This window comes from Dromiciops gliroides, chromosome 2, assembly GCF_019393635.1.
Source record: "Dromiciops gliroides isolate mDroGli1 chromosome 2, mDroGli1.pri, whole genome shotgun sequence".
Lineage (NCBI taxonomy): Eukaryota > Metazoa > Chordata > Mammalia > Microbiotheria > Microbiotheriidae > Dromiciops > Dromiciops gliroides.
In genome coordinates this window covers 397,089,999-397,103,889 of record NC_057862.1, presented here as the reverse complement: position 1 = coordinate 397,103,889, position 13,891 = coordinate 397,089,999, and the positions used below count along the sequence as shown (strand labels likewise).

General features: G+C 42.2%; 1 non-coding gene across 1 annotated transcript; it reads left to right on the top strand.

Annotated features, from left to right (window-relative positions):
• Positions 1 to 3,284: 3,284 nt before the first annotated feature.
• Positions 3,285 to 3,357, top strand: TRNAM-CAU. The gene has a single exon. It is a non-coding gene; the product is annotated as a tRNA-Met (tRNA).
• The last annotated feature ends 10,534 nt before the right edge of the window (positions 3,358 to 13,891 follow it).

Here is a 13,891-nt window from a genome sequence, read left to right as displayed (position 1 = left end):
CTGATATGTTCTATGAATTTCTAACTGTTTTCTGTAGTACACAGTTATGAAAATATATTTTTTCACACCCACGATCCCTGGCACTACAGACTGTCTTTTTTCTCTTTGTAGGGTCCTCAGGAAGCTTATATTAGGTGTAGTCTCTGCTGGGTTTGTTTCTCATTTGGGTTCCCAGGGTCCTATCCTTTATACATTTTGCCTCTCTGTGCCAAAGGTCTCATTCCTCAAAGCTTCTCCCTCCCTGCTGTGCCTTTCTGTATTTATGTCTGTTTGGAGTGTGTCTCTGATCCCTCAGTTTTGCCCACAGCTCTCTTGGACCCACCAACTCTCAAATGGGATGTCTCCCTTTGGGAAATTTACTAGTAGATTCCATGGTCCATTTGGAAGGAGGAGAAAGAAAATCTCTCCTCTCTTCATCCTATGCCCTTGCAGGGGTCCCTTCTACAGGCCTATAAGCTTTTCAAATCTCCAGGGTTTCGCTATTTATAGCCCACAGGGGTTCTAGCTAATTTTTTGCTTGGCCAATCATAGTTATTTCCTTGTTGGTACAATGGGAAAGGTGTTTGTAACCCATAAAGTTATCACCCAGTGGCCACTTTTTCCCCCACTTGGTTTAACACCTCTTTAACACCTAGTAATTATGGGTTGGGTGAGGAACGGTGGTTAAGGACCACTACTCTACTTAAAAAACAAGTAACAGCTGTTACTCTGACCCACTCCACCCCACCCATAGGCAGAGGCATCCACACAAAAACATAAAAGGCTTCTTTCTGTCTCTTTTTGTTTCTCTAATCCAGAAATGGGTTCATTTTAAATTTGACGCTAGTGACATCTTGCACGTGAATTACACTTTTCAAAACACTTCATACACATTATGCTAAATACCCTTAGTAATTCCCAGCACTCATGTCTGAGTAGAATGTATTTTTCAAAAAATTCACATGAAATGTGGCTGTTATTTAGTCATGCATCCCACTACATTCAAGTGAAGTTAGTTCATTTGTTCAGACATTAGATCATTAAAAAATGAGATAAAGATTTTATTATAACTATGTCATTAAACAACTCCCTCGGACACTGTGAAGGATTTAATAGATTGTCTAAAAAAGGGACATTCAACATCATTTAGTCCAGCTCCCTTCACTTTCTAGAAGGTAAAGTTATAGGAGTGTATACAGACATAAAGGTGCTGCTGACTTTTGAGGCAAAGAATTTAACACTACCATCTTTTCAGAATTTGAGAGTTGGAAGGGACATAATTAGAAATCTAGCATTAAACTCCAACCCACACACGACATTGTCCTTCAGTAAGAACAAAAAAAAAAAGAGGGAGGAGGGATTTCAGATTGACTGGCCTGAAAAAAAAAAAGCAACCTCTGCTACATAAGGAGGCCCCAGATTCCAGATTCAATTCAATTAAACAAATCAATCAGTCAACAAATATTTGGTAAGCACCTACTATGTGCATAGTGGGATGCAAACACTAGGACTCAGGATGCAAACATACGAAAACCCCTTCCCCTAAACAAACAGTCCCTGCGCTCAAGGACTTTACATTCAATCCAGAGAGGGACGGAGATACTTTAATAGTATAAGGACTGGAGTTGGGATTTCACTGGTGTGAAAGGAATTCTGAGATGAAGAAATTCTCTCCAACTACCGCTCCCGCCACCTTCTCGGCCGACTCGGAGATTGCCTAAGAGCACTGATAGGTTAAGTGACCCGAGTCACTCAGAACCGGTTAATTGACAATATTTATATTGATAAGTAAATTCAATTTAATTTGAATGACCGTAGGGCATCTAAGAGGCTCAGAGAATAGAGAGCTGTGCCTAAACTCCCGAAGACCTAAATTCAAATCCGGCCTCATACACTTACTAGCTGTGTGACCCTGGGCAAGTCACTTAGCCCTGTTTGCCTCAGTTTCCTCCTCTGTAAAAGGAACTAGAGAAGAAAATAGTAAACCACTCCAGTACCTTTACCAAGAAAACCCCAAATGGAGTCATGAAGAATGGGACACGACTGAACAACAAATTTTACTTGAATATAGGGGGGGAGCGGGGGAGGGAGAGCGGCGGAAGCTAGTGTCCCTCAATCCAATCGCGTTTATTTTGATAGCCTCCTGGGGGGTTTGGGAGGAGGTGTGGAAGGAAAGTCCAATCTTACCTTATTTTTAAAAAATTATTTAAAAAACGATTAGAGGATAGAGCACCGGCCCTGGAGTCAGGAGTACCTGAGTTCAAATCCAGCCTCAGACACTTAACACTTACTAGCTGTGTGACCCTGGGCAAGTCACTTAACCCCAGTTGCCTCACCAAAAAAAAAAAAAAAAACGATTAGAACACTGCACCCCTCCGCAAAAAAGCTACATTGGGGAAAAATATATAGTTTGTCTGCCAAGACAAGGACAGAGCAAGGAAATACAGTAGGGGAGGGGTGGAATGAAGACAGAAGAGAATGTTGTATTTAAATTCTGCTCTAACTATCCCGTTAAACTGATTATCAGACTTTGGACCAGTTTGCGCCCCCCCCCCCCCCCGCCTCGTTGTTTGCCTCTGCTTGGGTTTTGCTGAGGCTTCCACTTTGAATGAAATCCTAAAGGGAAAAGACAGAGTTGGAGGTGAGGGAGAATAGGCAAGTAATGGGATTAAGAGGGACTCCTTAGGATAAACCCTCACACTTTCAGCCCACAGTCGCATCCACTGAGCAGCCCAGAATCTGAATTTGAAGGAGGGGTACCACTTCCCTTTCCCCCTACCCAGAACCAGGTTAAGTCCTTGCGGAAACAAACAAACAAACAAACAAAAAACCCAGGACCCCAAGGAAGCCAGGAAAGGGTGGTGAGGCTGAAGTGGGGTTTGGAGTTTAAGAGGAAGTTGGGAAGGAGCTGTGATAGGTGAGTGGACTTCGATGGATCCGTTCTTGGGGGGCGAGAAGGGTTTAGGGATAGAGGGAGGAGAATTCTGTACAATTCCTAATAATGAAGGGGTGGGGGTCCAATGAAGGGGGGGCGCCCCTTTCTCAGGTGTTCTGACAAAGAAAGGGATTTGCGGAGTTTAGAGAAGACGAATTTGAGAGTGAGGAAGGAAAAAGTTTAGGGGCTCGTGAGAGTTCAGGCAGGTGCCGCAGATTACCGCGGTGGGTGGGGAATCGGTGAGGTTGGTGGAATGAAAAATTTGGGAATAAATGAGAAACAAAATCAAAAATTACTGAGAGAGAAGGGGAAGTCAGCAGTCCCAAGATTAACAAGACTTGTGGAAGCTTAGGGGAATGTTGAGCAAGGAGCCTCGTTAGCGCAGTAGGTAGCGCGTCAGTCTCATAATCTGAAGGTCGTGAGTTCGATCCTCACACGGGGCATCCGCATTAGTTTTTGTTCTGAGAAGACTGTAAAGCTTGATTCGAGGGGGGAAAATTCATAATAATTAGACCTTTCATGTGGAATGGGCTTCCTCGGGTGTACTTATTCGTCTGTTGTGGAGAAAGTTAATCGTAGAGTACACTGCGAGTCCGCGTTCCCTTCAACAATGGGTAAGGGTTGGCCCGGGGCCAGGAGTACTTTTTGTCTCTGACACTGGTGAAATGAAACGTTGTTACCTATCCCGGCACCTATTTGAGATTTTGTTGTTGTTTGTTTGCTTTCAGGGAAAAAAAATCTCATTTATTTAAGAGAAAACTAGTCCTCGGAAGATGCCTAACACACACACACCCCTCCCCCTCCCATCGCTCTTTCAGGACTAGCTGACCTGGGCAGAACCCAGAGCCAAACAGCCCAGGCGGAAGGGCTTTGGGCTGTGACATTCCCTGTGGCTTTTCAGCCTCTTTTCTCTTGCCCAGAGGAAATACACCTTTGCATAGAATTCGTCCCACTGGGTCTACTACAAAGAAATTCCAACTCCCTTAAAGAAGGGGTTCTCAGGTAGCTTCTAAAAATGGGTTCCAGCCCTCCATCCCGGGTGCGGTTCTCATAACCCGGGGAGGTTCCCAAGCCTCTTGTGGGAGACCAGCTTTTAAAATGTACTCCAAGTTGAGACCAAATTGTGAGGGAAGTTAATCCCTTCTGATCCCTTATGGCTTCCAATTCTTCTCTAATTCTACATCTCCCTCCCACCAATTCTGACCCCGTGTCATCCTTATGCTTCTCTGATCTTACAGTTTACTTGATCCCTACATCATTGACGTCTATTAGTAAAAGATAAGCTTCTTGAGGGCAGGTACTATCTCACTGCTCTGATTGTATCCCCAAAGCCTGCCACAGTGCCTGTCACATAATATGCTCTTAATAAATGGTTATTGATTCATCGGTTGATTTACCGAGCTCAGTTACTCATGGCCTTCGTGGGAGTTAATCTCCCTCACAATTTGGTCACAACCTGGCAAACTTTAAAAGCTCTCCCACATAAAAACTGGGTCACTGCTGCATGGAGGGCTGCAACCCACTCTAGGAAAGGTCACCTGAGCATTTATTTTTCAGGGAGTAGAGGATTGTTTGTTTTAGACATACTTAATTGAATTCATTCAACATTTAATAAGCACCTACTATGTGCATGGTGCTGTTTGATAGATACAAACATTAATTAAGACCTACTCACTGCCCTCCAGAAGCTTTCAGTTTAAAAATGGCACACAACTGACCAAAACACACATTTTTAAAAAGGACAGAGGTCAAACAGAGATTCAAGAGAGATATGAGAAAGGAATAATTCAACAAACATTTGTCATGCTCTTACTACTCCCGGCCTATATCTCTACACCCTTTCAGAGCAAAACTCCTAGAAAAAGTTGTCCACACCAAAGGTGTCAAACTTGAGGCTGCAATCCACCTCAATACTCCTGAGTGCAGGTGAACTAGATTAAAATGCAATTGAGAGGGGCAGCTAGGTGGCACAGTGGATAGAGCACTGGCCCTGGAGTCAGACGTACCTGAATTCAAATCTGGCCTCAGACACTTAACATTTACTAGCTGTGTGACCCTGGGCAAGTCACTTAACCCCAATTGCCTCACTAAAAAAAAAAAAAAAGAAACAACAAAAAAATGCAATTGAGAAATGCTTTTAAAAAATTAAAAATTAAAAATAAAACATAGATAATGTAAATTTGTGGCTTTCTAAGTCAATATGTAACCTGCCAGGATCTGTTTCTATTTTACATTTGACTCCACTGCTCTATAACCATTATCACATTTCCTCTACTCTCACTGACTTCCCAGCTCTTTTCAATGTGGCTCCCTACCTCATCACCTAACTGAAAATTCTTTCTTCAAAGTTACCAGTGATTGTCATATCAAAAGGCTTTTTAAAAATTCTCATCTTTCTGGATCTTTCTTCTGGGTTTTAATTACACCTCTCTCTTGGATTTTCTCCTACTTTGTCTGACTGCTCCTCAGTCTCCTTTGCTAGTTCATCAATCAATGGGTAAATATTTATTAAGCACCTACTATGTGCCAGGGTGGGGATACCAAAAAAAAAAAAAAGGCAAAAGACAGTATCATGATTCCCCACTATGTGTCTATGCACTCTCTAAGCTCTGGACACTGAATCCACTTCTCTTTTTTCTTTATCTCATTTGGTTACTCTAATAGTTTACTGGGGCTTAATTATCATCTTTCTGCCAATGACTTCCAGATCTGTACTGTATCTCCTTTCCTAGTTTTCTCCTGAGATAATTTTTAATCTCCAACCACCTATTGTATATTTCAAACTGGATGGCTCATAGGCATCTCAAACTTAATATATCCCAAACAGAACTCATCATCTTTTCTTCCCAAATCCATCCTTCTTCTGAATTTCCATCTCTCTAAAATATGACCATTTTTCCAGTCACCTAATTTTCAAACCTTAAAGTCATCTTTTTACTTCTGATTTTTCCTCAGCCCACATCTCTAATTCCTTGCTAAATCTTGATGCCTTCACTCCTACAGTTGAGGTCAACATTTTGGGCATCTATGAACTTCTCACTATTTACAGAGATGCATGCCATGCTAGTTCAGGCCCTCTTGGATTATGACAATAGCCTTTGAAAAATATTTAAATTTTTAAAAACATGTTGAACTTAATGGACACTGAATAAAATGAATGTTTCCATATACATAGTAGAACAAAAAGAGGATTATGTATAAAACCAGAAATTATTAATTATATAGAGTTTGGGGGGTGGCTAGGTGGCACAGTGGATAAAGCACTGGCCCTGGATTCAGGAGGACCTGAGTTCAAATCCAGCCTCAGACACTTGACACTTACTAGCTGTGTGACCCTGGGCAAGTCACTTAACCCCCATTGTCCCACTTAAAAAAATTATATCGAGTTTGCTTTTCTTTTTAATAAATTAAACATATCACTTTCAAAGTTGTCCTGCTTGTCTGTAATTTCTTCTGGCTGGCTGTTCTCTTCTGTGCATTAAAAAAATGCATCAATGATCTTTTCTTTCTTTTTTTGTATGTATGGGGAAACCCTATCCCTAACTCCTTCTAGCAGCTGTGGAGAGGATCTGGAAAGTTTTGTGTAGAAGGTATCATTGGAAGGGAGTTTTGAAGGAAACAAGGGATTTTAAGAAGCAAAAGCAAGGTGGAAATATATTCCAGGCATGGGGACAGCCTGTGTAAAGTCTCAGAGACTGAAGACACGTGTAATGTGTGAAGAACAGCAAGAAGATGAATTTGGCTGGACTATAGGAAGGGAAAGAGGAGTGGTTTATAATATAGTTGAAAAGGTAGCTGGAAGTGGGGTACAGTGGTACACGTCTGTGTTCCCTGCTACTGGGAAGGTTGAGGCTGTGCTTAGGAGTCTTAAGCTGCAACAGGGTAAGTACCTCCTCAGCTCGGTGAGACCCTGGAAGCAAGAGACCACCAGGCTACTTGGAGAGGCTGGAACTGACCCAGGATGGAAACAGAACAGGTCACAATTTCAGTATTTATCAGCGGTGGGGCCAACTTCCAGCTTAGTCAAGATAGGGAGACCTAATCTTAAAAAAAAAAAAAAAAAAGGGAAATCAAAAAGAAAGTGGTGGGGGGAGAAAAAGGTAGGTTGGAGCCAGGTTATGAAAGCTAAAAAAAAAGTTTATATAAAGACAATAGTGAATCACTGAAGTTTTTTGAGTGGGGGGGATGATGTGATTAAACCCGCTCACTTTAGCAGCTGTATGGATAGATTGGAGAAGGGAAGGGCTTACATCAGGAAAGCCAATTAGGAAACTTGTAACTGTCTGGGAGAGATCTGGAAGGAGTGGTCTGGTCATTTTATGAAAACTAGATATCTGGAGTGGCCACAAGTATACACACACACACACACACACACACACACACACACACACACACATATATATATATATATATATATACATACATATATACATATATATACACATATATATACATATATATTCATTTATTAAATGGAGTTAGCCTCCATTTTTCAAAATTAGGAGAGTGAAATTATGTCTACAAAACAACCCCTTACTTGTATCATGACATATTGATTGATGACAGAATTCATCCATTTTTAAGGCTGAAGAAAATTTATCATTTTTTACTTTTGATAGCACTCTTTATACCACCAGACCATATGCTTTCCATCTCATGCTGCACTTGTCTCCACCCTGATCTCCAGCCTCCTCTGGGAAGAAGAATGGAACCTTCCACTCAATGAACATTTTCACACCTGGTCATACCCTCCACACCCCAATGATTCTGAACTCTCACTATCTTTCACTATCCCCCTTCCCCCATTCCAATTTGTTGCCAAGACCTGTGATTCAAACCAAGATCATCACCCAAACCACATTTCCCATCCTCCACCACTGGATTTCTAATTCCCTCATTCCCTCAACCCTCAACTTCATCCATACCTTCAACTGTGCCCTCTGGGATGCCTGTTCTATAGGCAACAAACTTTCCTTCATCCTAAATATTCCTCTCCCACTCCTTTGATCATCTAGCTGTCACTAAAATGTGGGTCCCCCTTGATGACAAAGCTTCTAAGCTTAGCCTCTCTTTCCAGTTCTGACTGCACTTTCACTCATTCTCCTAGTGTTTAATACACTTTTATGGATTTGTTGAGGAAGGGAAGTTGGAATGACTCTCTGCTCCCCATTGGGATTTCTAGGTTTTTTCCCTTCTTCATCACTCAATAATCTCTCTTCCTTTAAGGATCATACAATTCATATCTACCACTTAATCAAAATCTTGCTATTTGTTGTCTACAGACCTCCAGGTCAGTATCTTTCTTTCCTCAATGAATTCTGTACCTGGCTCACAATTTTTCTCTCCTCCCCAACTCCTGACCTCATACTGGAAGATTTCAACATATATACTGACTCTTTCAAACACCCCACCCACTCATTTCCTCAACCTACATCCTTCCCATTACCCATGCCTACACCTCATCTCAGCCACACACAAAGATGCTCTTGATTTTACCATCATCTACAAAAACACCACCTCCAGGTTCAACATCTGACTATAATCTTTTGGTTTTACACCTCTCCCTCTGCTTTCTCAACCCCTCTCCCAGGCTTTCTTGCCTCTTCTCTCCATCTTGACCCCTTAGTGAACCAGTTAAACTCTACACTGCCCTCTTCTTTGGAGTCCCAAACCCTCTTATATCACTGATTGCTGCCAAGCCTTGGCCTTGGAACATTCCCACCGTTCATTGTCTTTACTCTTATACATGTGCTGCTGAACAAAAGTAGAGAAAATCACATGACCATTCTGTCTGGTTCTGCTACAGATTTACATTACACAAATCTCAAGTAGGCCCTCACTGCTTCTAGGCAATTCTACTATATCTCCCTGTTCAACTAGCTCACTATCCCATTCTCCACAGTAGCTCTTGCAAACCTTTTTTATCCCTCATTAAACCTTCCATGGCTCTCCTCCCCATTCTTTTAGGTGAGAATATTGCCTCATATTCTACAGGAAAAACAAAATTGAGGCCATTCCCCATGAGGTCCCAGTTCTCCCTTGTTTCTTATCTCATATCACTCAGATGTCTTCTGCCACTATCTCCTAGATTTCTGTCTCAGATGAAGAGGTGGCTTTACTCTTTACCAAAGCTAACCCCACTACCTACACATGTGATTGCCCCTTCTGTCATCTCCACTCTATCACTTATCTTCAATCTCTCCCTGACTACTGGCTCTACTACTGCCTACAAACATGCCCATGTCTCCTCCATCCTCAAAAAACCCTCACTTGATCTTTTCATCCTTACTACCAGTTTATGTCTTTTCTGACTTTGTAGTTAAGCTCATTGAAAAGGTTCTCTCTTCTCATTCTCTCCTTAACCCTTTACATTCTGGCTTCTGACCTCATCATCCCACTGATACTGCTCTCTCCAAAGTTATCAATGATCTCCTAGATTTTTCTGCAGCCTTTGACATTGTTGATCACCCTCTTTTCCTTGATACTCTCCTCTCTAGGTACTGGGGACACCATTCTCTCTCTCTTGGTTCTCTGCCTACCTAGCAGACCATTCCTTCAAAGTTTCCTTTGTTAGATCTTCCAGATAATACCCTCTAACCCTAGGCATCCCACAAGGTTCTGTCCTGGGCCCTCTTCTTCTTCCTCTATACTACTTTCCTTAGTGATCTCATCAGCTCCCATAGATTTAATAACCATTTCTGTGCAGATGATTCTGAAACCTACCTATCCTGATCTAATCTCTCTACTGACCTCCAGTCTTGAATCTCCATCTGCCTTTCACATATCTTGAACTAGATGTTCAGTAGACATCTTAAATTCAATATGTCTAGGGGCTGCTAGATGGCGCAGTGGATAAAACACCAGCCCTGGATTCAGGAGTACCTGAGTTCAAATCTGACCTTAGACACTTGACACTTACTAGCTGTGTGACCCTGGGTAAGTCACCTAACCCCCATTGCCCTGCCCCCCCCAAAAAATTCAATATGTCTAAAATGGAACTTATTATTTTTCCTTCTACACCTCCCCCTCCCAGGCCCACTTCACTACCACTACACACACACACACACACACACACACACACACACACACACACACACACACATACACACACCCCTCTTCCCTATTACTGTTGAGGGTCCCTCCATCCTCCTAGTCCATCAGGTTTGCAATCTAAGTGTCATCCCTGATTCCTCCCTATCTCTCACTCCACCCTACCTCCCCATATCCAATCTATTTCTAGGGTCAGTTTCACCTTTGCAACATCTCTTGAATATGTCCCCTTCTCTCCTCTGAATCTGCTACTACTGTGAGGGCCAAATTTAAGATGTAGAGAGTTAATTGGGTGGCTCGCCGTAATATTGGAGTTCAGAAAATAATGAAGGACCTGTAAGTCCAAAACTTCCTCCCCTCCGAACTGCCTTTTTAGATATTTCTCCCAAGCCAATAAGATAGGAGCTTAACAGCCTCTTTTCCACAAATGAATCAGGTTTTATTAATGGGAATAAAATACACAGCAAAGGTGAAATTAATAAACTCAAGGACAAGGGAATAAAGAAAAATAAAAATGGATAATCCCCCTAACTCTAACAATCCCCAAGCCTATACAATCCCCAAACTCGCTTCCAGCTCAGCTAATTCAAAGAGCTGGGCTCGTTTATTAACTCATCACCTGGAGTCCATAGCTTCGATAGGAAACAGCTATGCAGCCAGGGCCCACAAGACAAACTGCTAGGAAAAAATCTCTCTCTCATCTGCTCCCGCAGCTCACCGACCCAAAAAAGAGACTGAGCTCCCCTCAGCGAGCATTTACTCTCCCTCCCCCCAAAAGGGGAGGTCCTTCAAACTCGATGGGAGAGTGGTTTCTGCTAACATCAGCAGCATATGTCACTCAGGACAGGCCAGGTGGGGCCCATCCCAAACAATCCACCAAATTCCATTATTTTACCACACCACTCTGGTACAGGTCCTCATCACTTCATGGCTGGACTAAATAGCTTGCTGGTGGGTTCACCTGCTTCAAGTCTCATCCCCTTTCCAATCCAACTTCCATTTAGCCACCAGAGTGATTTTTCTAAAGCTCAGGACGCCTACACCCCTTACTCAATAAATTCCACTGACTTCTAATCACCTCCAGGATTACAGGATCACATACAAAATGCTTTGTTTAGCATTCAAAACCCCTTATAACCCAGTTCCCTTCTACTTTTCCAGTCTTCCTACATCTTACTTACTGCCACGAAGTGTTCCTTGCCCCAGTGACACTGTTCTCCTGGCAGTTCCATGAACAAGACACTTTATTTCTCTGCTCCAGTCATTTTCTTTGGCTGTCCCCTATGTCTGGAATGCTCTCTCTCATCTCCATCTTCTGGATTCCCTAGCTTCCTTTAGGTCTCAACTAAAATCCTGTCTTCTACAGGAAGACTTTCCCAACCCTTTTAATTCTAGTGCCCTCCATCTTTTAATCGTTTCCTATTTATCCTGTACATATTTGTTTGCTTTTTGTCCCACCCATTAGATAGTGAGTTCCTTGAGGGCAGAGATTTTTTTTTTTTTGCCTCTATTTCTATTCCCAAAGGTCAGCACAGTGTCTGGAGCATAGTAAGGTGTTTAATAAATGTTTATTGACCAACTGAAATAAAAATGGAGATTGAAAAACCATAGAAAGTACAAACATGGATATACTGAAACATTTGAAATGGCTGGTTCTTTGAATACACAAGACCATGTTGGGCAGATAAAGAAGTCTGACAAATCCTAGGAAAATTAGTTTGGTTTAAATAAAAGAAAAATATAAATAAAATATGCTAGACCCACAAAAGGATGTGTTTGACAAAGTACCATAAAAATTTATAAAAGGAAATGCTAGCTAGCATTTATATGTACATTAAGGAGTTTGCAAAGATAAATATTATCTCATCCTATCCTCACAGTAGTAGTAGTAGTAGTAGTAGTAGTAGTAGTAGTAGTAGTAGTAGTAATAGGCTTCTGCCAGTCGTGGATGACCATGGATCAGTGCCTTGAAGAGCCACAGGCCACAGTGTGGTTGTGCAGTCCGATAACGGGAGCCACAGCTCCTGCCTCAACGACGACGTTGGAAAACTGCGCTCTCTGTTGCCATTGGTTCCTGTGTCTCATTTGTTTTTCTTCCTCCAGAGCTTGAAGGCTCATCACAGCTGCTCGCAAGCTGCTCCTGAGTACTGAACTCCATCGGGCATGGTCCTTGGCCATCTCCTCCCAGTTGTTGATGTCTATTCCCAGAGCCCTCGCGTAGCAAAGCTGGGGGCGTCCAGCAGGTTTTTGGCCTGAGGCTAACTCGCCATAGAGTAGGTCTTTAGGAATTTGCCCGTCTTGCATGCAGTGCACATGACCAAGCCAGCACAGCTGTCTTTGTTTCGGTAGTGTGTAGATGCTCAGAAGTTGCACGCATTGGAGCACTTCTGTGTTGGTGATCCTATCTGACCAAGATATGCCAAGGATGCCCTGAAGGCAGCACATGTGGAAGCTGTTAAGCTTCTTATCTTGTCTATTATACATATCCTATCCTCACAACAACCCTGAAAAAGAATGTGTTATTATTATCACCATTTTACATATGAGGGGGCAGCTAGGTAGCATAGTCAATAGAGTGCTAGGCCTAGAGTCAGGAAGACTCATCTTGTTCAGTTCAAATATAGCCTCAGACACTTACTAGCTGTGTGACTCTGGGCAAGTCATTTAACCCTGTTTGCATCAGCTCCTCATTTGTCAAATGAACTGGAGAAGGAAATGGCAAACTACTCCAGGATTTTTGCCAAGAAAACCCCAAATGGGGCCACAAAGAGTCAGGCATGACGGAAGATTGAACAACAACTTTACATATGAGGAAACTGAGGCAGAAGTTAAGTGACTTGTCATGGCTCACACAGCTAGTAAGGGTCTGAGGCTAGATTTCAAATCAAGTCTTCCCAATTCCAGGTCTAACACTCTCTTCACTGTACCACTTATAAGATTCCATCCTTCAATTACATGTCTTTGCACTGGCTAGCCCCATGGCTAAAATGCAATCCCTCTTCACAGATGCTGTTTAGAATATCCTACATTCCTTCAAAACTCAGTTCAAGACAGCTTCCACATGTGCCCTTTCCTGATGCTCCCAGCTGCTAGTGTCCCTTCCCATCCCATTACTATATTATTTGGCATATATTGTATAAACACACATTATGTATTATACACACGTATATGTAACATATATGTACACATTGTGTTTCTGATTAAATGATAGTCCCTTGAAGAAAGGGACTATTTAATCTTAGTTTTTGTATAGTACCTAGCATGGTTCTTGGTACAGTAGCAGACTTTTTAATGAATTGTCAATTCCTTTTTCATTTCAAATCACATATGTCTTTTCAAATTTTTTATAGATCTTCAAATTTCTTTATATGCCTTTTCATATTTCCAGTGCTTAGACAGTGCCTAGCACATTGTAGGCATTCAATGAATGCTTGTGGACTTGAATTTGGAATTCTGTGATTTTTAATCCAGTCTCCTTGTAGTGTGGCTCTTCTTCCAGAAGAGGGAGGAATTGTCTTTCAAATCACATACGTGAGCTGGCTTAAAGGGATCCCGCCTAATCTGTAATGTTGCTCACATCGATACATCCTTTGCTTACCTGTTAGGTTTCCGTGGACAAAAATTAGGCTGTACACAAGTCCATGACAAATTTTATTTTCAACTGAAAGCAAGGTTTGGGCATTGTCACATATCCCTGGTCATCTTGCTTGGACCTGGGGAACTTTAGGAGAGATTTTTCCAGTCATGAATGGTTCTAGTAATTTTGCTGAACCCTACCTTTCTCTTTTTCCCTCACTTTTTTCTGGCACCTTTCCCCTTCTACCTTTAGCGTGATTTATTTATTTCCTCTCCTTTATTCCTCCACTTCTCCCTCCCTCCCTTCGCATCACGCTGCCTCACGTAGTGCGAGCAGACGCATACAGCGTC